The sequence below is a fragment of the Anabrus simplex genome, chromosome 1 (genome assembly GCF_040414725.1).
Source record: "Anabrus simplex isolate iqAnaSimp1 chromosome 1, ASM4041472v1, whole genome shotgun sequence".
NCBI lineage: Eukaryota > Metazoa > Arthropoda > Insecta > Orthoptera > Tettigoniidae > Anabrus > Anabrus simplex.
Window position 1 is genome coordinate 701,362,083 of NC_090265.1, and position 25,458 is coordinate 701,387,540.

The following is a 25,458-nucleotide window of genomic DNA, read 5'->3' on the forward strand; positions in this document are numbered from 1 at the left end:
AAGTGGGTGAATTATACCTCATGTAACATAAAAGCTTTACAGTCTCTCAAATACACAAGGTAAATATTACACTATAACATACCTGTAAAAGCAAACTACGCGTAAACCGCGTTATACGCGGATTCGTTGTCCGCGATTTCGCATATACGCCATTTTGGTTTTAAGTCTAATGCTGCCATCTGTTAATAGCATAAAGAAGCTGTAATGTCTTAAGGCGTATATAGACATGTGTACCGAACTCTTTAACATACACTACTTCGCGCGGCAATGTTAAACAAGACAAACGCATTTTCTGTCGCGTTTGTCAAGGCGTGAATCGTCAGTTCCGGTCAGTAGAGCTGTGAAGTTGCACTTGAGAGGTTTCGTATTTAAAACGCCGAAAGAAAGTTTGCCTGCCGAAGGAAAGAAGTGTGTACCAAAGTCGTATTCACTAGAAACAAAGTTACAAGTTTTGGATCACTATGAGAATGGTGAGTGTATTGTTGACATTCAGCGTGCTTTGGGACTGCATGAATCCACTGTCAGAACTATTCGAGACAATGCGGAATCAATTCAAAAACTGCTTAATCTTGTACTAAGTTAAGTGTGACTAGAGTAACCAAATCTCGCTCGGAAGCGACGGATAGAATGGATTGCATTGACCACTACAACCAACAACACATGCCTCAAGTTCCCTTGTGGTGGTCAGACCTAGTCGATCGGAAAGTTACCGACGAGAATGCCTGCCCTCACGTTCCCATGCAATTTAACATCGAGCCATTGTCACATCCAAATGACCCACAACGTGAATATTGCACGACTCGAGTAGCTGGCCGAATGGAAACCCATATTGAGGCCCGTTTCAGGCAGGTGCTGATAACGGCTGTCTCACACGAGTACGCGGCATCTCCATGTCCTTCACAGTGATCACTCAACATCTGACGCTGTCCACACCCCATAAATACCCTACCAGTCCTAATCACGAACATAACTAATGCATGATCATTCTACCTGTCAAAGAGAATTGCAAGTCTAATCTTTTACATACCTGCCGAAGGTGTGTGAGTGTACGAAGTTACATTGAAATCCGACCATTTCTTCTGGGTGCTTCAATTTTTATTTATTTATTTATTTATTTATTTATTTATTTATTTATTTATTTATTTATTTATTTATTTATTTATTTATTTATTTATTTATTTATTTATTTAATTTTGTCAGGCAGTGTACTTGTGGCAGGCTCCTCACATCTATCTGTCTTATCCGACCACCCATGATCAACAGTTATTCTTTTCTGGGTCCAAGAGTATTAGGTTTTCGATGCCCTCCTTGACCATTTTCGATACCTTCATTTTTCGAAGCGTCGGACCTCCACTCATTTTTTTTACCTTTTATTATTTTTAATAGAGAATGGTTGCCCATTCGAAACCTTGGAGCGAACTGAGAAGTAGTCTCAGTCATTACGCAAGCATTCCGAGGTATCTACATCAGCACCGGCCAATCTTTAACATCAAAATCACAAGGATTCACATCATCAACTGTCCATGATTTTTTCGGCTGGGTGGCGCTCTTCTCTGCTGCAGCTCAGTCGGCCCAAGAATAATCTAACGGGCAGACGCCTAGTTGGCTATCGCCTTCCTGCTCCACTATGTACACCTGTCTCTTTAAGGGCGTGGACGCTACCTTTTCGGACCACTTCATCTGTATTGAACTTGACAGATCCTACGTGCCGGTCTGGGAAGTTCTCCGGCTCCAAGATAGATCTTCTGGTCAAACTTCACCGGACGTCCTGGCCTTCTTCCGAGAACAAGATTACGCGGCGGCCCTCATAACCAGCGGCGCCCTAATCTCCGGTCGCCTGCACGAAGTGGTGCCTACTCCGGAGAGTCTCTTACATCAACTGCGCTTTCTTCCCGACCCCCTCTTACTGTTCAACCCCGTTCATCTCGCATACCACAGCAGTCCCCACCGCCCCCCACTTCGCTTTCGTCCATCGTAACCACTACTACTACTACCTTCACCAGTTCTGCCCATATTCCCTCCTCTACTTCCGTCCTTACTACCACTACCAGTCACCCCTCTCTTATCACGTCAACATCCACCACCTCCCTACCCACCACACTAAGCAGTCCCCAGCAACCCCCTGCCACTTGCGTGGATGACATCTCTGCAGCTCAACCAAACTCCAACGGACAAGATACCGCTCACACAGCCCATCAGCAACATCCATCTCCGAGCTGCGTCATCCGTAATATCGACCCTACAATCACCGAACAGGATATACTGCAGGAACTCCAACTGGCAGATGTCCCAGCTCGTCGCGCGTTCCGCACATTCAACACTCACGGCCCAACATTCATGATCCGCCTTCAACTCTCATCTGACGCCGACGTCGACCAGTTGATCGCCACCGGCGTTCGTCTCCGCAGAAGAACTTACCGAGTGGAGCATTCACGCTCCACCCCCCCCCCCGTATTGGTGGCTCCTCTTCCACCACCCCTTCGCATAGTCCCCCACCCATCCCGCCACCCTCCCCACCGCGGCAAGCCATCTACCAACCTGCCCCACAGCCACCCGTTTTTCTACCGCCCCTTCCCATCATGGACCTACTTCGCCTACTCGCCACCTCAATAACCAACATTACCACGACCCTCTATTATTTCATGTCACAATACTACCCTACTTCTTACTCCACCTTTACGCCGAACCCCCCTACTGTATCAGCTCAATATATGTGAATTATTCTGTAACAAATTATCTTTTCCCGGTTATTTCTCCAATGCCACCTTCCACACTTAGTGGAATTAATGGCGATGCCACCGCCATCTCTAATTACTTTTGTGTTCAGTGTATGACTTCTCAGAACTTATGACGACTTGGCTTTTCTACTTGGACAAGAATTCGTTAATAATATTATGTCATTGCTTGTACATTTAAATTCCGATCTTGTTTATCATTTCATATTCTTTCTCTTCAAGAAAACAATGTTTACTGTTCTTATGATTTTGTAGTGCTCCGTACTTCAAGAAACCGACTTTCATTTCTGCTGAAGTGTTCTACAATTTTTTTAACTTTCGTAAAACGTGTGCTATTAGCACACACTCATATAAAACACTTCACACCAAATTATTGTACATGTAATCGGCCAAAGAGTCCCTTTGTTGGACTGATGGCCCGCTCCCCTCATGGGGAGAATGAAACAACTATTTGAAAAAACAATCTTTAAATTGTGCTATGAATGCAACAACAAAATTGTACTCCCTCTTAAAATAGTGATCATCATCACCCTCTGTGTCAGAAAGGAATTAAAATTTGTCACGGAAGGTGCAGGAACCTGAAACAAGAAACAAGCCCTGAGATCGCTATTTATGATTCACTTGTCCAAATCAAAGGCGAAGATGAATTCGCTCTTTCCTTACACATATTTTAGTGAAAGATGGCTGCAGACGTACGATATTGATAAGTACAGAACATATTCCACATCTCTTTTTTTTTCTATATTGCTCGTGCGGGGAAAATAACCAACAACATAAAAAAGTCGTGTCTAACAAAGGAAACACTTCATCATTTCCTTTCACGTTGAGCATGTAATTAATATACACTTACCGCCTGATGACATGCAAGCCCGCTCTACAGTGACGTCAGACGGTCGGTATACATCGACCGATAGGCTACAGTGGACTGCATCCTCTACATTGAGCTTTTACCTCTTCTTTATGAAGCAGGCTCACATAAAATCATAGGGTAGGTAACAGAAATCTGTTACACATGTAGAGTCACTCTCTCTGTACAAGTAATAACACAACTCAATTCGTAACGAGGAACAAAAAGATCCTATTAATGAGAGTTACAGATTACGTTTCTTTGCTCAATACAAGATGGTAACGGCGGTTATTATCGTTTTAACTTCTTAAATGTTTTAGAATAGGGCATGTTTAACACTTTATCTTCGATTCACGGACACCCTTCGGCTGAGCTAAGGTGGTGGTGGTTGTCGTGATGGTGATTATTGCTTTAAGAGGAAGTTTAACTGGGCAACCATCCTTTATTAACACAAATCAGAAGGGAAAATGGAAGGGATCCGACATTACAAAAAAAAAGGCACGGTTCAGTACGAAAACACTCGAGGAACTGTAAAAATTACCACGTGCAAACCATGAATTCGAAGTTCAAGCGTCCAAACATCGCAATGCGCAAAAGTGTTCAATATTCTGCATAGCATCAGCATGCCTGTGAGTCTGGATTTTTAAAAAACGATGGAGCAACAAACCCGAAGGGCCATGGCCTGCCAAGCGACCGCTGCTTAGCGCGAAGGCCTTCAGATTATGAGGTGCCTTGTGGTCAGCACGACGAATCATCTCGGCTGATATTCTTGGCTTTCTAGACCGGGGCAGCCATCTCACCGTCAGATATCTCGTAAATTGTAATCAGGTAGGCTAAGTGGACCACGAACGAGCCCTCAGATTCAAGATAAGAATTCCCTCACCTGGCAGGGAATCGAACTCAGGGCCTCCGGGGAAGAGGTAGACACGCTACCCCAACACCGCGGGGCTGACTGAGAGTGTAGATAGGTAATATTCAAGTATTTCAGGGCCAAAAAGGGCGTGATAATGAAATACTCCCTAGGCCTCGAATGCTCTAATACCGTCAGGGTCGGAAAAGAGCAAGACTTAACCAAGGGAGGTTGGGTAGGATAGATGAAAGTGAGGAGCCTGGCAGAAGTAAGTGCAAGCAATGCTAGGACTCAGATGAAGGTCAACAACCCAAGCTCCAAAGTTAAGAGACTTGAGGCGCCTTTATTCTCCTTTTGCAACAGGTGGGGAATATTCTACCGCCCCCACACAGATGAGGGATAGTTTACCTGTACTCTAACGCCCCTCATTGATAATATGTCTCTCAGGCATGGCCATCCATCAATACTTCACATCACAGCCTGCACGATCACATCGACCATCTGTACTCTAACGCCCCTCATTGATAATATGTCTCTCAGGCATGGCCATCCATCAATACTTCACATCACAGCCTGCACAGTTGCTAGGTAACATCGCGCCACACATTTTGCATCGTTAATTTCATGCCGCAAATCTTCAGATGACCTGTAAACTGTAGGATGTATTTAGGCCTATGTCAAAATTAAACAGGATCATTCATTCCAAGAATGATGGTATAGATGAAGGCCGGCGAAGGGCAAGATAGTAGGCGGTCAACTTACAGGACGAATTATACATATAAACTAATGGGGATATGCTGGTTCCATGAAAGCGGCCCGGAATTTCCCACTGGAAAGGAGATTCTAATGCTTTATAGATTGACCGACCCGATGCTTCAGTTGACTTCAATGCGCCGAGGTCCCAAGATCAAGCACCGATGAGTGATTACATGTATATTGCTGTCAACTTCACAGCGACACGTTCGCAGCAGATAATCGAGTAACTTAATAACGACCCCGTTACATAATTTTGAAACCTCACAAGCCCAGCTTGTTTGTTGAGTGTAGGACAAAACCTTCACATCCTGATCTCTCATTGTCAAAGTTCAAGTTTTTTTTCTAGTTGTTTTACGTCGCACCGACACAGATAGGTCTTATGGCAACGATGGGATAGGGAAGGGCTAGGAGTGGGAAGGAAGCGGCCGTGGCCTTAATTAAGGTACAGCCCCAGCATTTGCCTGGTGTGAAAATGGGAAACCACGGAACACCATTTTCAGGGCTGCCGACAGTGGGGTTCGAACCTACTATCTCCCGAATACTGGACACTGGCCGCACTTAAGCGACTGTAGCTATTGAGCTCGGTAAGTTCAAGTTCGATAGCGATACAAGAATGTATTAGGGCACAAGTACAAGGTCATCTCCACACAGGCTATAATGGACTGAAAGCTGAAATTTTCACTACCTCAGGATAATGACGACAGTAATATTTAGGGGATGGATTTTGCTGCAGATAGTTTTCCGGGGTTTCCCATTATCACACCAGGCTGTACCTTAATTAAGGCCACGGCCGCTTCCTTCCCACTCCTAGCCCTTTCTTACCCCATCGTCGCTATAAGACCTATCTGTGTCGGAGCTACGTTAAGCAACTTGTAAAAAATGTAGTATAAAAATGCATTCTGCGATATAATACACGATAATAATACTTTTTATATTGTAATATTTTGCATTTTTTGCCGATTTTTGATGAAAAGTCATTACTTCAACGTTTAAGAAGGCATTACGACAAAATATTGTATTTTGAAGAATTTTGTGATAATTTTAAACTGTTTCTAAATGCATGCATTCTTTCTTGTCACACTGAATAAAATCCACAAGTGACAACTTTATAAATTTTTTCTACATGTGGTTAAATTTACTAGATATATTTCATGACGAGAAGTGACCAGCAATTGTTGGTGACCATAAAGGGTAAGGAAAGTATCTTCACCGGTGAGTCTTGTGTTTAGAAGATACGTGCAGGAGCACAACACAGAACTCTGATAATTAACACAAAGTATTTCCTGACGTGTCTCAAGCACGAGGAATGCACCAACTTTCGTACGTGCCCCTACAGCCAGTCAGTAGAGACAATGCCAGGTTCAGCTATCTTATTCTACAATCTTCCTTAAGACTGAGAAGAAGATAAAGGAGGAAAATTACGATATCCCCATTTTCTATTTATTATTATTTTTATTATTATTATTATTATTATTATTATTATTCACAATTTTACAATTGGGTCTATGTCCTTCTTCGGCACAGTGTATTTCGAAGAAGTACTATTTAGTACATACGCACATTGCTCCTTACATACCGCTATATACTTACAATTATGACAAATAAATTTGACGGATATTTATGGGATATTTACTATTCATAAATAGTCAAAATTATTAGTAGACGATTTTCATTACTCTTTATATGGTGGAAGGTTCATGCCGATAAACTTCCTTACTATATGGCAAGTGGCCAGGATTGCTGTTTTCCGTAATTCTCTGTAAGTGAGGGGGTGGAGATTAAGAGCTTCAATGCTCCTGTGTAGTGTCGTCGGTATAATATCATTGCTTCCAATCACTCGTGGAATGGTGATAACATTATAGAGTTTCCACGCGGTTTTTGTTTCTGTGGCCAGATCTTGTTCACTTGGATATCCTCTTTGTATGTGTTGATTGGAGGTTGTGAGGATTAGGGCAGACTCTGTCAATAATGAAGCAGATTTTCTTGTTTTCATCTACAAAAGTTATATTATTGTGATTATGATTATTATTCTTAATATTATTACTAATACTGATAAATATTATTGTCATCATAGTTACACGCTCTGGTGTACGGAAAAGGAGGAGGAAGGAGAATTTCAAGAACTTACTGTACCTTTCTTGTCCTCTTGTTCTTCAATCTTCCTTAGGAAGAAGAAGAAGAAGAAGAGAAGAAATGTTCGTACATTCTTCCACGTTGTCTACAGGTTCTCATAATTATTTTATTATTTCGATTTCTGAACATTATTATTATTATTATTATTATTATTATTATTATTATTATTATTATTATTATTATTATTATTATTATTATTATTATCCTGTGATTATTATGATAGCTATAATGAAATGAATTATATGAACAGAAATATAGCGCGTTTGAAATATTATAGTAATTTAATGTAGGTAGTGATTTATTGGTAATTTTATAATTGTTTGATGACTGCCCCGCATAAATGGTCATAACTTCTGAAATATTCGTGAAAATTATATAATTTAAAGAATTTTCATCCTTATAAAGGAGGTTAAACAATTGATTTTGTTTGAAGAATTACTGAATAATCTCAAAATAATTATTTAATTTTAACGTGTTACCTTTTTACCGTGAAAATCGTTTGTAGAGGGCGATCGGTTGGAGATAAATATATGTCGTCACGGACTTTTTTGTAGAACATTTTACGATCTACAATTCTTGCCTTTACATTTTGACGGTTCGGGCAGTTTAAGCGAAGAAATCCTATGGACGCCACTTTTACTTATTTTAAAATATTTTCTTTTTGGTGTTAAATCCGTCATCACGCAGTGCACCCGTGTGAGTTACATCACCCTGGAGTGCTTATCTTAATTTACGACACTACTTTACATCGCCCCTTTTATTCCCGTCTTCGGACAGGCAGGAGATATAGTGGTTGTATTCTACCACCTCCATTCAATGGCACCAGACACCCCCAACACCTGCGGGTACTGTACTTAAGAATGGGACAGAATACCACAAACCTCGAATCTTCTAGTATTACAGCTCCCTTCTCCTGCACAAGTAAATAGGTTGTCAAGTACACGCGCACGGAACTAAGAATAGACCTGTGCTGTCACCTGGCAACGAGAGACTGATTACCACGCCATATTTTTGCACGCTGTTCTTGGCGGTTGCACGGCGGGTTACAAGGACACAGCGTGTGCCAAAATTATCAGGAGGGATCGTAAAGAAGTATCTTTTAGTAAAGAGCAACTCTCCCTGAATAATTATAAGCTATAAATTTCATTTTTGTTCCGTATTAAAGTGCAAATATAAATTGACAAGAGGGTCCACCTTTTCAATGCAATATACACAAAGTAAATTATATTATATAAGTCTTGGGACTAATTTCAGGTACTTAGCGGCCATCTTCAGCCAAATCAAACATTTTATTTGACTTTTTAATTCCTAACTATACTAATGATGCCTTAGATAAAAATAATTATTGCTTTTATAATCACTTTAAATTCCCCTCACAGCAGCAAGTCTTTTTTCATCATCCGTCAGCCCCACCTTAGACACCACTTCACCTCTCCCTCCCTCCACCCCTCCCCCTCCCCAACGCTTGTTTCACATTGCCTGCTTCCTACAGCAAGTCAGAGCTTGTTCCCTATCGAAATGGCCTTCCTGCTTCCTCCAGCAGTACTTCTTATACATAAGAATTGTCTCCTTTTCAATGTCCGGCTCCATGGCTAAATGGTTAGCGTGCTGGCCACAGGGGCCCCGGGTTCGATTCTCGGCAGGGTCGGGAATTTTAACCGTAATTGGTTAATTTCGCTGGCACGGTGGCTGGGTGTATGTGCTGTCTTCATCATCATTTCATCCTCATCACGACGCGCAGGTTGCCTACGGGAGTCAAATCAATAGACCTGCATCTGGCGAGCCGAACTTGTCCTCGGACACTCCCGGCACTAAAAGCTATACGCCATTTCATTTTTCAATTTCTTTTCTGTATATTTATTCATTCATAATTCTGGATATAGGTAGTTATGTGATTAGGGTAGTTTGTTGTGCGATGGCATCCTGCATGTGTGCTGGCTATCCGCGCACGTGTGGGATGACACTGAGTACATGTAGAGGTAGTTAATTAGTAGTTTAGGAGAGGTGCAGTGGCTATTTTCTTCCTGTCTTTGTTACCTGTAAGCCGATAGTGTATACTATGGTGGGGAATAAAGGTATGTATGTATGTAATTCTGGCTATCATATCCAGATTTACTTACTTGCCTGAGGCCCTTAGTCAACTTAAAGACATCATATTGTGACAAGAAGATCATAACCTTAATTCCTGTTATTACTGTATATATATTCTAATGTTATAATTGTTCCTACAACATTGCCTTTGCCTAGTACCGTATACATATGTTTTAGTTATCTCATAATTTGTTCAATTTGGCTGAATGTGGCCACTAAGTGGCTGAAACCAGTCCCAAGACTTATGTAATATCATGTACTTGATATATTGCATTGAAAAGGTGGACCCTCTTGTCAATTTATTCTTATAATATCCCTGAATGAAACACACTAGAGACCTACACTAGTAAATAACGCATACAGATACAATACACACTACACTGTAGTCAATCAATCACAATTAACCTGCATTAAAGGCAGTCCCCAGGTGGCAAATTCCCTATCAATTGTTTACCTAGCCTTTTCTTAAATAATTTCAGAGAAGTTGGAAGTTTATCAAACATCTCCCATCTGTTCTATTCTCCTTCGTACCCACATTTCTAGTGCCTCCAATCTTCTCTCCTTTCGCGATGTCCAAGTCTCTGCATCATACAGAGCTATGCTTCAAATATAACACTTAGCAAGTCTTATCCTCAAATCTTTGTTTAGTGGCTTACAAAGTGATTTATATTTTCTCTTAAAGCCTTCTTTTGTCGTGGCAATTCTTTTCTTAATTTCTGTCGTTCAATACATATACTGACTTGCTCCATTTCTTCTCGCCCTATACAAATACGACAACTACCTCTTCCTCCGATTACCATACTTTTGGTCTTATTAATTCTCATTTCATATTCTTCTAGTTTCATGTTTAATTTATCTAACATTTGTATCATTTCACGTTCGCTTTCTCTCAACACAACCATATCATCTGCAAATCTTATACATTCCACTCTCCTACCTCTGACACAAACTCCACTTTTTCCATTAAAAGTTTCATTGATTATCTCTTCGAGACGGATGTTGAACAGTGTCGATGATAAAGAGCAGCCCAGTTTTGACCTCTTCCTAATTCAGCTTTCTGCGCTGCGAGCTTGCATCCGGGAGATATTGGGTTCGAACCCCACTGTCGGCAGCCCTGAAGATAGTTTTCCGTGGTTGTGGTTTCCCATTCTCACACCAGGCAAATGCTAGGGCTGTGCCATAATTAAGGCCACGGCCGCTTCCTTCCCCATTCCTAAGCCTTTCCTCTCTCCCATCGTCGCCATAAGAAGTATCTGTGTCGGTGCGACGTTAAGCAAAATAGCAACAACAACAAATTCAGTTTTTTCACTCATCTCTTCTCCTTTTCTCACTCTCGCTCTCTGGCTTAAATACAAATTCTTTATTAGCCTTCTATCCCTCCAATCAACTCCATGTTTCTTCAGGATTGTTATCAATTTGTCCCATCTGACACAGTGAAAAGTCTTCTGCGATTAGTGTTAATAAAGTATGGTTGCCCAATTGTACTTCATCCCAAAACAATAACTACTACCAACACTACCACCATTCTCTCCATTGACAGCTCGGAACATGTCTCGCAGTCGAGCTGCTCGGCTCCTTACTCCGGAGTCTCTCTAGCCCAAAGTTTGCAACGTGTTTGTAACACTACTCTTTTGCCAAAAATCACCCAGAACAAATGGCGCAGAGTTTATTTAGATCTTTCCATTTCTCGAATCAAGTATACTGGCGAGGGTTCCATAGACGGGAACCATGACGAATATAAGAACAAGTGTGAGGAATCCTCGAGTTCAAGCGCGCCCCGCCAGGCAGCGCTCGAGAGGGCAAGCTCCGCTCTACCAATCAGCTGGTCTTAGGAATGATGCCAGAGGAAACGTATTACTCCGTTACTGATAAGAATATGCACTGCCTTTAAAAAAGCAATGAGAGATTACAATGAAAATACCACGGCAGGGTACAATGTAAAAAACCATACATGGGAATAAGGGCTACGGCCTTCATCTCATGTTGCGGAAAGAACAGGTGACTGGAGTGTAAATATACAGATAAAAACCCATAACTCCCAGCATATTACAACAAACACCCATGAACTATTTACTTACCAACTATTTATCTACTTACCAACTCAATTTGTCGGTAACTGGACTTTCGAAAGCTTGCGTGAAGATTTGGCGGAAAATTATGGGAAATGAGCGGCACTGCTCCTGGACGTAATTTCCATCTCGCATGAGAGATATCCACTTGTTCACCAATCACTATAAAATTATCTGATTTTACAATCAAATCGTCACGGAAATGAACATGGCAAATTTTGCTATTACGCGTTAACTCAGTATCCTTCCGTGGAATAGCTCTGACCCAGTTTCCGAATTGATTTCTAACCTTCTGTGGTGAAAATAACGCATATCATCAACTACTGCACCATAGCCTGACTTACAGCCAGGCACAAAACTGCACGGCATGCTGACTTATTAAATTAATCAAGCCACTTAAGACACATGCTTGAAGTACACAACACACAATGAACTGAGTTTAGGAACTGCAAGCAAAGAAAATTCAACTCATTCACTGAAATATCTCGCACAGTAACGTCTCCCGCACTTTTCTATTCCCGGCTTGCGGGAACTACTACTGGAGAACGTGTTGGATATAATCGCTTGCAGTGCTTGCAGTGGCGGGAACACAAACTACCGTGCTGTAATGGCTGAGTCCTCATACTTGGTCTTAGATTCGTCATGCTGGAAATGAAAAAACACAACCTGCTTTCCAGTCATTGACCGGGTCAGGAATGGAATGACTGAACCAGATATAGGCTATTATTACAATGGGGTCGTCACTCCCAAGGTGATGTTAATGACTGATAAATGCTATGAAATGATAATGTAGAGTGTTGCTGGAATGAAAGATGACAGGTAAAACCGTCGTACCCGGAGAAAAACCTGTCCCGCCTCCGCTTTGTCCAGCACAAATCTCACATGGAGGGACGGGAATTTGAACCACGGTATCCAGCGGTGAGATGCCTCGTCGTGCTGAAACCATAGTCTAATTGGGGTCTTACCAATGACTTGCATGCTCTCTCCTTTACATACTTACTACAAACCCTAAACCCTAAATACTCTCAAAACCATATGAAGACATCTGTAAACCTGTGTACGTGATTACGCCAATGGCAATATTTCGTTTAACACATAGGTACTTAAAGCGATCCCCACGAGGAACCTTCGCACCATCAGAACAGTTATCCAAACTGAGAGGAGTTTTCCTCTCCATGAAACTGACAACCTGAATTTGCCCCTCATTTACTATCGTTCCATTGTCTGCTGTCCAACTCACAAGTTGCAGCCGCTTGCATTTATTAGTCTGTACAATTTACCAAAGGAGTTGTTCGATAATTATTCCCATCTTCTACAAAATCATTTGAGATACGACTAGCTAAACAACTGATAGGGAATTTGCCACCTGTATGACAGCCCAATATGCAAATCAGTGTTGTATGAATGAATGAATGAACTCATCCTTTTCCAGCTCAAGTTTACCGAGTGTGGTGTACAAGCGCTCGCCTCTTCTTCCTGTCAAAGCACAATTTCTGTCCCTCTATGTCCTCCCACTTGGCATTCCTCTTGCCAGTATCCGATTTCACTGTGTCTATCCATTGATTCCTTGGCTTCTACCCTTTCACTTCACTGTTAAAGTATTCCTTGCTACTCTCCTTCTGTCCATCTTCATTACATGCCCAAAACTTTGTAGCCAGCGTCCTGCTAAAGGCTCGGTAACTGGTATTTTGATGCCAACCTCCTTCCTGTTTGCTTCATTCCTGGTCTTTTGGTTCATTGTTCTGATGAACTTAATTTTCGTTCACTGGATTTTACTATCAGCCTTGTCCGTAGATGAAAATTGGAATATAGGTATGAAATATGATCAGTTTTGCTTTCTGGGGTATTTTATCTTCCCACAGTAGATTTATCACTTGAAAATAAAATGGAGACGCCGTCTGTGTCCTATTAAGTATTTTATTTCTTGGTTTATTGTCTTATATCCTGAAGTGTTCCTGAGGAACAAAATTTTGAGGACGTCGGCGTCACTAAGAACCCTGAAGAGTAGCTAGATGTGGCGTTGATTATTGTTTTAGGAATTCAGCTGGGCAACCATCGTCTGTTATCTCTAATCACAGGGAAAGGTGCAAGTGGTCTCTCTCTCTCTCGTCGAAGAATCAAGGTATTGAGGTGACGCCATGTCACCTACAAAATTTGCTCCGATGACGTTGACACAATAGACACAGACACTCATAACGGACCTACCATCAAACACTCAGCAGCATAAACAAACCCCCCACCTCATAAGTTCACTAAATCTCACAGACTCATGATAACAAAATACACCAAACAACACAGACAGACGTTACTGTAACACCAGACACAGAACCTCCCCCCATCCTTCCCCTCTCTCTCCACAACCACCAACCCAACCCGTGATTGAGACCTTACCAGTCTCGCGACCGAGAACGGAAACACAAACCAAGTACACACAGACTAGGAGCAGGCGTAAGAAAAACTACCCCTAAGCCACAGGAACCACCAGCACGCAACACTCCCACAACAGCAAATAAGACCCGCACACCCACCAGACCTACACTCATCACACAATGCTTTAATCACCTCATATTGAACCATTCTGCAGAAGTTTGCTCAGAACCCACCCGCTGCAACAGATGTAGGGGTTATTGTAAGGTACCAAGGGACCGGCGCGAACTGCCACGGCAGTCACGCCGCCTCATTCCCTGGCTGCCCTTTCCTTAAAAGGGCAATTAGAGCTCACTACAGGCGCACACAATATCTAAACACGCACACAAAGCCTCCCCCACTACTAAGCCTCGAATCCCACCACCCTCAAACCCCAGTCCTCGCACCAACGTACACACCCACCAACCCAGCCAAGATACTTCCACCCTCCTACACATACTACTCCCAAGTTATCTCGTCCCAAACCCCGCCCCTATTACCCACCATGCGAAGCAGACAATTATCCCACATTAAACCCCACCCCACCACCACACAAGTGAAACGATCCCGCCACGAAAACATGAAAAGTTCTTACTTCCTCACTTCCAGCCTAAAGCAAAGAAGCAGTGGAACCTCAGGTTTCGGCCGAGACGGAGTGCCACAAGCTGCAAATTTACACATGCAGCTTTTTCCAAATTTGAATTAATCCACCCGCAGATACTTATTTATAAATAAGTTGCAATAACAACATACGGTGCAGCGTTGCAAAACCAAAAGCAACATTAAGCTAGGTTAAACCCTACATGGGTAACCATGCAGGGTAAACCACATCGTATAAATGTATTACTGTGTCAGCCAACAAAAAGCTTGTCAATTTATCTGGTAACACATACACATACTGTATCACAAATTTAAATTCACTACACAAAAATTAACCCCCACACAACGGAAATCAATTCCCTGTTCAATTATGTATAATCATAAATTAATATAATTATATACAGACCGATCATTCAGTACTCATTGCCCCAGAGGAGTGCGACAGGCTTTGGCAGCCGGCACAATTCCTATCCTCGCCGCTAGATGCGGCTTCATTCATTCCATTCCTGACCAGGTCAAATGACTGGAAACAGGCTGTGGATTTTCATTTTCATACACCGACCGACAGAGGAGCGCGATAAAGCCCACCGGTATCGGTACTTCTCACACCACCTATCTCTCCGTAAATAGCTGGCACATACAGGCAACCAGGGGCTTGGCAATAGGGAGGGAAGAGCCGGGAAGAGTATGAGGGTGAAATACTCCCGAGAACAAACAAAACTAACACCGTCAGGGACAAGAGTTGACAAAGTGACTTCATATAGGAAGATGAAAATGGGAAACTACGAAAAACCATCGGCAGCCCTGAAGATGACTTTCCGTGGATTCCCATTTTCACACCAGGCAAATGCTGGTTGTACCTTGATTAAGACCACGATCGCCAAAAACCTTCAATGTGTTAGTGTGACGTTAAACACGTAGCAAAGAAAAAGTCACTGCCGAGGTCTTTTTGCAGTTGCTTGCAGTCCTGTAGTTTATATACACTGACTGACAGAGCAAATGCAACACCAAGAACGAGTGGTTCGAAAGGGATGAAAGTTGGGGAAAAAACAGAGACGGCACGGACGAATAATTGATGTTTATTTCAAACCGATATGCAGGTTACACAATGAGCACGGCATCGACTCAGTAGGATGTAGGACCACCGCGAGCGGCGATGCACGCAGAAACACGTCGAGGTACAGAGTCAATAAGAGTGCGGATGGTGTCCTGAGGGATGGTTCTCCATTCTCTGTCAACCATTTGCCACAGTTGGTCGTCCGTACGAGGCTGGGGCAGAGTTTGCAAACGGCGTCCAATGAGATCCCGCACGTGTTCGATTGGTGAGAGATCCGGAGAGTACGCTGGCCACGGAAGCATCTGTACACCTCGTAGAGCCTGTTGGGAGATGCAAGCAGTGTGTGGGCGGGCATTATCCTGCTGAAACAGAGCATTGGGCAGCCCCTGAAGGTACGGGAGTGCCACCGGCCGCAGCACATGCTGCACGTAGCGGTGGGCATTTAACGTGCCTTGAATACGCACCAGAGGTGACGTGGAATCATACGCAATAGCGCCACAAACCATGATGCCGCGTTGTCTAGCGGTAGGGCGCTCCACAGTTACTGCCGGATTTGACCTTTCTCCACGCCGACGCCACACTCGTCTGCGGTGACTATCACTGACAGAACAGAAGCGTGACTCATCGGAGAACACGACGTTCCGCCATTCCCTCATCCAAGTCGCTCTAGCCCGGCACCATGCCAGGCGTGCACGTCTATGCTGTGGAGTCAATGGTAGTCTTCTGAGCGGACGCCGGGAGTGCAGGCCTCCTTCAACCAATCGACGGGAAATTGTTCTGGTCGATATTGGAACAGCCAGGGTGTCTTGCACATGCTGAAGAATGGCGGTTGACGTGGCGTGCGGGGCTGCCACCGCTTGGCGACGGATGCGCCGATCCTCGCGTGCTGACGTCACTCGGGCTGCGCCTGGACCCCTCACACGTGCCACATGTCCCTGCGCCAACCATCTTCGCCACAGGCGCTGCACCGTGGACACATCCCTATGGGTATCGGCTGCGATTTGACGAAGCGACCAACCTGCCCTTCTCAGCCCGATCACCATACCCCTCGTAAAGTCGTCTGTCTGCTGGAAATGCCTCCGTTGACGGCGGCCTGGCATTCTTAGCTATACACGTGTCCTGTGGCACACGACAACACGTTCTACAATGACTGTCGGCTGAGAAATCACGGTACGAAGTGGGCCATTCGCCAACGCCGTGTCCCATTTATCGTTCGCTACGTGCGCAGCACAGCGGCGCATTTCACATCATGAGCATACCTCAGTGACTTCAGACTACCCTGCAATTGGCATAAAGTTCTCACCACTCCTTCTTGGTGTTGCATTTGCTCTGTCAGTCAGTGTATTACTCTACAGTATAACATCATAAGAAAAAATCCTTGCCTGTGATTCCACTTCCTTACTCACATAATTTGTACGTATAAGAAAACAAAGGTCCAATAACACAACCTTGAGAAACTCCCTTCTTAATCATTACAGGAGCAGATAAAGGAAACATAATGAAGCAGAACGAATGAGAGAGCTACGGGAGCTTCGCAAACTTCAACTGGCAATGCTGGGCCTGTATTCAAAGAAACGGCAAAAAAACTGGTAAACGCTGCAGGTTGAGATCGGTGGTTCGTGTCAGTCGCAGCCGCGGAGAATTGGGAGGAGAAAGCTGCGTGTTCAATAGTACGCTCGTCACGCGTGTGTGAATACATGATAGACATTTTTCACGTAAATGACTCCAGCGGCCGTGCCTAGTACAACCTGCTACATCATTTGTCTTTGTGTAAGCAATGTACCTGTCAGATCAATTTGCAGACAGTCGGGCTGAGTGGCTCAGACGGTTAAGGCGCTGGCCTTCTAACCCCAACTTGGCAGGTTCGATCCTGGCTCAGTCCGGTGGTATTTGAAGGTGCTCAAATACGACAGCCCCGTGTCGGTAGATTTACTGGCACGTTAAAGAACTCCTGCGGGACTAAATTCCGGCACCTCGGCGTCTCCGAAGACCTTAAAACGTAGTTAGTGGGACGTAAAGCAAATAACATTATTATTATTAATTTGCAGACAATAAAGTTCACGGAAGAGGTGAACACGTTGCTCTTAGACATAAAATGAAGTACCTCTAACGACATTATTGACCTCAAGGGGCGCTTTCTCCCAGTCTCGCTTTAACTTCCACTAAGATGGGAGTAATAAACCTAAAATATTCAGTCAGTGAAATCATCTTTGGCTTCCTCCAGTATCGATCTGTTCCACCCTCGTCAGAAAGGCCAGTAAAACTGGCTTGCAATGAATGAGAACGTCAGTTTTGTAAAATTGATGCCAGCATGCTACTGTGAAAACAAGAGACGGTCATGGCGCGCTAGCTCCGCTGTGTCTGGGTCAGATCTTAATGGCCGACAGTCATTCGTGACGCCTACAATCAACTAGACGAAATGCGTCAATTCTCTCGCGAACATTTACACAGATTTGTCTTCCAAGAGCCTGTTATTCTGCCCAAAGGCAGGTCCGAACCTCCGCAGAGGTGTTCCTGAGCCGGAGTTTACGTGCGGTAGGGTGGCCAGTTCATTTCCGCTCCTCCATTCCCTTACCCCCCACCAACAGCGCGTGGCAACCCATCCAACTCCTGACCACGCCCAATGTTGCTTAACTTCGGAGATCTCACGGGATCCGGTGTTTCAACACGGCTACGGCCGTTGGCGAATAAATAAAAGTAGTCTATAAGTTTAAACCCAAATATTGGAAAAACAGTACAGCCTCTGTTGCTCAGGCGGCAGCGCGCCGGCCTCTCACCGCTGGGTTCCGTGGTTCAAATCCCGGGTACAGATTTGTGCTGGACAAAGTGGAGGCAGGTTTTTCTTCGGGTACTCCAGTTTTCCCTGTCATACTTCTTTCCAGCGCCACTCCACAATATTATTTCATTTCCTCTGTCAGTCATTAATCATTGCCGCAGAGGAGTGTGACAGGCTTCGGCAGACGGCACAATTCCTATCCCCGCCGCTGGATGGGGTCTTCACTCATTCCATTCATGACCCGATTCATTTTCATGGGAAAAATACATTTCTTTCCCTTTCGTTTTTTAATGTTTAAAAAATTGTCCTGGCTGACAAAGTCGGGGACCATATACAACGTAAAACGTAAAGTTAAGAAATGTCCTCAATTGTGCCGAAAGTTTAAGGGATAAAGGGCCCAGAAATGTTTTAAATTGTGAGTCTTGGATAGCTCTGTCAAACTAAAAAATAAATTTCGAAAATCTCTTCCGGCCTATATGCAGTTCCTGGAAAACAGCCTAAAATCGCTCCTTTACTAGTCTTCTTCTTTATTCAAATACCAGCCAAATTAACTTACATAATTCTTTCTGTAATGTGTTCCTTGGTTCAATACCCACAGGCATTCTTTAATTTTTGAAAAATGTCCACACCGAGTGTAGTTATAAGGGCTCAAGTGAAACTCTGCATTGACTCACATTAGCGCTCGTACTGGCAGAAAAAAGCAAAGTGATCTAATTCGACCGGATAACGATGATTAAGAAATGGGTTATAATTTTTAGGAAAAAGTAAAGAACATATTCGCATACTTCATCACATTGTATTTACCTAAATTCGCATCTCGTATCCCTAGGATGTTTTCAACAACTACAACCTTTCAACTTTGAAGAGCTACAACTTTGGATTTTTTGCTAATACATTGAGAGTTTTACCTGCCACCAAAACGGTTGCAACGAGACCGAAACGCTTTGACATGTGCTGGAGTTCTGCAGGGACGCCGCATTACTGCGTAAGAATGGTCACGATCGAGTAAGAAGATCTGAGGCACCGTGGATGTGAGGTGCACCAAGTTCACTGCGTCTCTACCGACGACTCAACGAGAAGGTTGGACATTACAGCCTTCAATAAGAAAGAGAAAAGCGATGGTGTTAGATTCTACCATTCACTTCGAGAGGGACCAGCAACAAGCTCTGGTTGTTAATCACCGAGCTCAATAGATGCAGTCGCTTAAGTGCGGCCAGTACCCAGTATTCGGGAGATAGTGGGTTCGAACCCGACTGTCGGCAGCCCTGAATATCGTTTTCCGTGGTTCACCATTTTCACACCAGACAAATGCTAGGGCTATAACTTAATTAAGGCCACTTCCCCTTCTTCAAAATTCCTAGTCCTTACCTATAACATCGTCGCCATAAGACCTACCTGTGTCGGTGCGTCGTAAAGAAACTTGGAAAAAAATGATGTTAATATGAAAAACCGAGCAATGTATACACCATGTCTGTCATATTCATCAGCCAAATATAATATTCCTCTTGGCCAATGTGTTGTCAGAGGCATCTTGTGTCGATCCAGAGGTACCCTGCCGAAAAGAAACAGCAACTATCCTCCAAAATTTGAAAATTCAGTTTTATGACGTGGAAAAATGTAATTATTAATCGCAAGATATTCTTTGCAAATTATACAGACTCATCTATACCCGAAATCGTAATATCCGGCTAACGACGAATTTTCCTGCAAAAATAATTAAGTATAATTTAATTCTTATAATTATGTTCTTCTTTCTTTTCACCCTCCTTGGGGTACGTTAGTTATCTTCCAAGTGGTTTTCCGTGGTTTTCGACTTCGAAGATGGCTAAGGTGGGGAATCGAAGCCCCCTTCTACTCAGTTGATCTCCTGAGGCCGAGTAGACCACGTTCCAGTTCTCGTGCCACTTTTAAAATTTCGTGGCAGAGCCAGGAATCGAACCCTGACATCCTAGGGTGGCAGCTAATCACACTAACCACTACACCACAGAGGCGGACAGTGTTAAATTTTAACCTTGAAAATCTTTGGGAGACTGACTCTAGTGAAATATCTTCTTTAGTTGAGTCCACCTAGTGATTGCACAATGCTCGTCCAATAATCACTAGTTATTAGTCCCGCTCTAATTACAGCGCAGCCAGGAGATTAAGGCCGTACATCTGACGCTCGATACAAAATTGCAGCTTGCCACCAGATTGCGTTTGCATTGATGATGGGAATTAACAAGAATTAAAATACAAATGCGTACCAATATGGGTGTATTATTTGTTTGATATTTCAGAAACTATCTGATGTGTATTACATTGTAATTGTGAAATTTACTTAAAATAAAGGTAGGCTAAGCCAGTGGGTGGAAACATCCATGTTATACCTTGGCTTATCGTAACAGATTACTAATAGTGACGAATCCCTGCAGGACAAACCTACAGCTGGCTGTTTGGATTGTTACCTAAAGCCTATAAATTTAACACAAAAAATCTCCACCATTTCGGTGTCTCTGAAAATCGCAAAAACATTGTTAGTGAAACTTACTACCGGTAACATTACATGTCAGAGAACATTGCGCGACGCTATAATCTTCTTAATCTGTTTACCCTCCAGGGTCGGTTTTTCCCTCGGGCTCAGTGAGGGATCCCACTTCTACCGCCTCAAGGGCAGTGTCCTGGAGCTTCAGACTCTGGGTCGGGGGATACAACTGGGGAGAATGACCAGTAACTCGCCCAGGCGGCCTCACCTACTAATCTGAACAGGGGCCCTGGTGGGGGATGGGCAGATGGGAAGGGATAGACAAGGAAGAGGGAAGGAAGCGGCCGTGGCCTTAAGTTAGGTACCACCCCAGCATTTGCCTGGAGGGGAAGTGGGAAACCACGGAAAACCACTTCCAGGATGGCTGAGGTGGGAATCGAACCCACCCCTACTCAGTTGACCTCCCGAGGCTGAGTGGACCCCGTTCCAGCCCTCATACCACTTTTCAAATTTCGTGGCAGAGCCGAGAATCGAACCCGGGCCTCCGAGGGTGGCAGCTAATCACACTAACCACTACACCACAGAGGCGGCCGAAGCTATAATCGATGTATTAAATTTTAGAATGCAAGTTTCCAGCATCCCCTGTGGTACTGAATGAAGGATGATCACTGGCTTGTATTTTTCTTACTTTTTGTGTACGACAATAATACTGACTTCACTTCAGAATGGTTGTGTTGCACTATTGTAAATTATTCAAATCGTAATATTCAGTTGATATTTATATTGTACGCAAAAAGCAAAATGGTACCGAACAATTCAACTACATTTTTATTTTGTTTATTCATGTGTGTCCGCCTCTGTGGTGTAGTGGTTAGCGTGATTAGCTGCCACCCCCGGAGGCCCGGGTTCGATTCCCGGCTCTGCCACGAAATTTGAAAAGTGGTATGAGGGCTGGAACGGGGTCCACTCAGCCTCGGGAGGTCAACTGAGTAGAGGTGGGTTTGATTCCCACCTCAGCCATCCTGGAAGTGGTTTTCCGTGGTTTCCCACTTCTCCTCCAGGCGAATGCCGGGATGGTACCTAAACATAAGGCCACGGCCGCTTCCTTCCCTCTTCCTTGCCTATCTCTTCCAATCTTCCCATCCCTCCACAAGGCCCCTGTTCAGCATAGCAGGTGAGGCCGCCTGGGCGAGGTACTGGTCATTCTCCCCAGTTGTATCCCCGACCAAGAGTCTGAAGCTCCAGGACACTGCCCTTGAGGCGGTAGAGGTGGGATCCCTCGCTGTGTCCGAGGGAAAAGCCGACCCTGGAGGGTAAACAGATGATGATGATGATGATGATGATGATGATTATTCATGTGTAATGCAACTCAGAAATACAAACGTACACAATTTTCTTTGTTACAACTAACTGATCTATATTTTCATCAAAAGTGTTTGGTGATTAATGTAACGGAGTTTGTATTTTAGTTACAGACGAAGAAATCTATAATATTAATAAAAATTACATGGCGTTTGTTTGTCTGTCTGTCTGTCTGTCTGTCTGTCTGTTTGTTTGTTTGTTTGTTAGTTGTATTCTCCATAACTTTCTTTTTTGCTACGGGCTTTACGTCGCACCGACACATGCGGTTGAGGGCGTGCAGCTGTGAGCTTGCATCCGAGAGATAGTGGGTTCGAACCCCACTGTCGGCAGCCCTGAAAACGATTTTCCGTGTTTTCCCATTTTCACACCAGGCAAATGTTGGGACTGTACCTTAAATAAGTCCACGGCCGCTTCCCTCGGACTCCTAGGACTTTCCTATCCCATCGTCGCCGTAAGACCAATCTGTGTCGGTGCGACGTAAAACAAATTGTAAAAAAAAAGAATATTTTGTATCCTTGAATAATCGGGAAGTAATATTTGGCTATTTCTTCAATATATATGACGAAGTGAATTATTTCTTTTAGTGTCAAAGGATAGAGAGCTTTGACCTTACTAGGTTACTGCAAGAATTTTTAAAAAAGGGAAGAAGACGTATCTGGTTTTTTTTGCCGGGATGAGTGATATTTATTGAGTTCCTGATAATATCGCTCCGTATAGAACTGAACCTCGCTACAGTTTCTAACGCGATGCTGAATTAACAGATCTCCTCTCGGTTGAATGAGCGAACATTTTCTGCAGTCCTCAGTGTTAACATCAGCAATGCTGGCACAAGTCCAGAGTTCATGCCATTACTCATGGAGCGTGACCTACTTCAAACGGGATTGGGACAGTGGCCTTCCTTTCTAGAGGTCATTATTTGTATTCATAAGACTGATATTTGGATGCTTCACAGAACAGTCGGCGAGAGCATCCGTCTTTGAACAAGCGTGTGAGCATCGTCTGAAAAGATCTCAAACAGTAGCGGCGACTGAGAATTAGAAGTGCGGGGGAGGGGCAAAAAATGTAAAGGTTAACAGTTAACCAACTTAAGTGCGGTAATAATAGATTTTTGACATTTTGATTCAATCATTATCAGTGATTTTGCTCACTGCTGAGCGTCGAGACCTCATCATTTCTGCGTTGCAACCTTGACGAGATGCCTCCGTTCAGAGCAGTTTTGAGCTTTATTTAGCATGATCTGAAGAGATAGGCCAGTGATATTCTTCGCCTGATATAAACATCTGCTCGCTGTTCTTCCCCGTGGTCTAATGCCTTCAACTTTGACTTGCAAAGTGGTCGTTTCTAAATTCTCTTCTGAAAATGTGGCCAAGGAACTGGAGGTAACACTCACTCACACGGGAAAATATGCGTTTCTTGATGCTCAGTTCGTCAATAATGGAGACATGGGTTCTTCTTTCCGTCCAGGGTACACGCAGCATTCTCCGCCAACACCACATCTCAAAGGCATCAATTCGACTTTTGTCTCTAGCATTCACAGCCCAGGTCTCACAGCCGTACAAGAAAGACTGAGAACACTAGTGATTCCACCAAGCGCATCTTCGTACATTTTGATTATACCCGGTTCTGCCAGATCTTAGGGAGTTTAACCATTGCAGCACGACCAAGAAAATACGTCTTTTGATATCTATTTCACAGCTTCCCGTGTCATTGATGACTGACCCAAAGTATACAAATTCCTCTACTATCTCCAGGTCCTTTATACTTCCTGTAAGTTGGATTTGACCTTGCCGATCAAGTACCATTAGTTTGGTCTTGTTCATGTTTATCTCTTTGATTCAGTACTATACAATACAACTTTCACCAAAGGAGCCATTACATATGTATTACAATAGAATAGAAGTACGGCGTGATTGTACAATTGAAAATTTAGTATTTGACTACACATTAAGAAACTAACAGACGTTAAAGAGACTGCCAGACTGACGAATGCGCGCGGCAAGCGGGTGAATCATACCTCACTGTCCATGCACACTAAGGCCCGGTTTCACAGTTTGAGTTTAAGCCGAAGCTTTAGTAAGCCACGCACGCCGCTTAAGCAAGGCTTACTCTGTGGCTTAAACACTACGAGTTTCACAGTAGGGGGACCATGTGCAGCTTTACTAAGCTGAACATCTCCGAAGTTGGTAATGCTTGCGCATGCGCAATGATTCAGTTCTCATCTTTGTTTACATCCGTACTAGAGTATTCTAAGTTCCTTGACATCCGTAGCCTATGATTGATTGACTTGTAGGTTATACATCGTTTATCAGCCAAGATAATTTAGAACAATGAACGGAAAATGTGATTCCAATAATAGTAACAAAAATAAAGTTTAAAAAAAGGTCACTCGCCCGTCCTGCTGACACGTACTACCACTACAGTCTAAAATGGCCATAACTTCTGAACCATTCATGCAAATAATGTCCTGACAAGGTTATTGTAATCCTTATAAAATACTGGAGGAGGTCAAACAATTGATTTCGATGAGGAATTCGAGGATAATATCGAAATATTTATTTAATGTTAAGGAGGTATATTTTTACCACTGAGTATAGCATAAAATCGCTTCTAGAGGGCAAACGGTTGGAAATAGGTATATACCATCGCGGACTTTTTTGTAGAGGTTTCTGTGCTCTACAATTCGTACACTTACACTTGGGGTCTATCATTGATGGTTCACGCAGCGTAAGCCAAGAAAGCAAGTGACCGACCGACATTTTTGTCTCTTTTACTGTATATCGGAACACGGAAACTGTATTATTTCACGAGCCTCGAAATATATTCAGAAATATAAGTTATTGGTTTTACGTCCCACTAACTATGAATTTGAGCACCTTCACCACAGGACTGAGACAGGATCGAACCTGCCAAGTTGGGCTATAAGAAGGCCAGCGCTCTACCATCTGAACTGAATCCTTAGCTTAAACCTCAGTTTCATACAGCTTAAGCCAGTCACAGATAAGCTCGGCTTACCACTTGCACTCCCCACTGTGAAACTCGTCCAGAGTTTAAGCTCCCGCTTAAGCCCGATCCAAGGCTTAAGCGTATACTGTGAAACCGGGCCTAAGAAACTAACAGACATTAAAGAGACTGCCAGACTGACGAATGCGCGCGACAAGCGGGTGAATCATACCTCACTGTCCATGCACACTAAGAAACTAACAGACACAAAAGAGACTGCCAGACTGACGAATGCGCGCGACAAGCGGGTGAATCATACCTCACTGTCCATGCTCTTGGCCAATAATATAGCCCCTGATATCCTTCTTCACAACA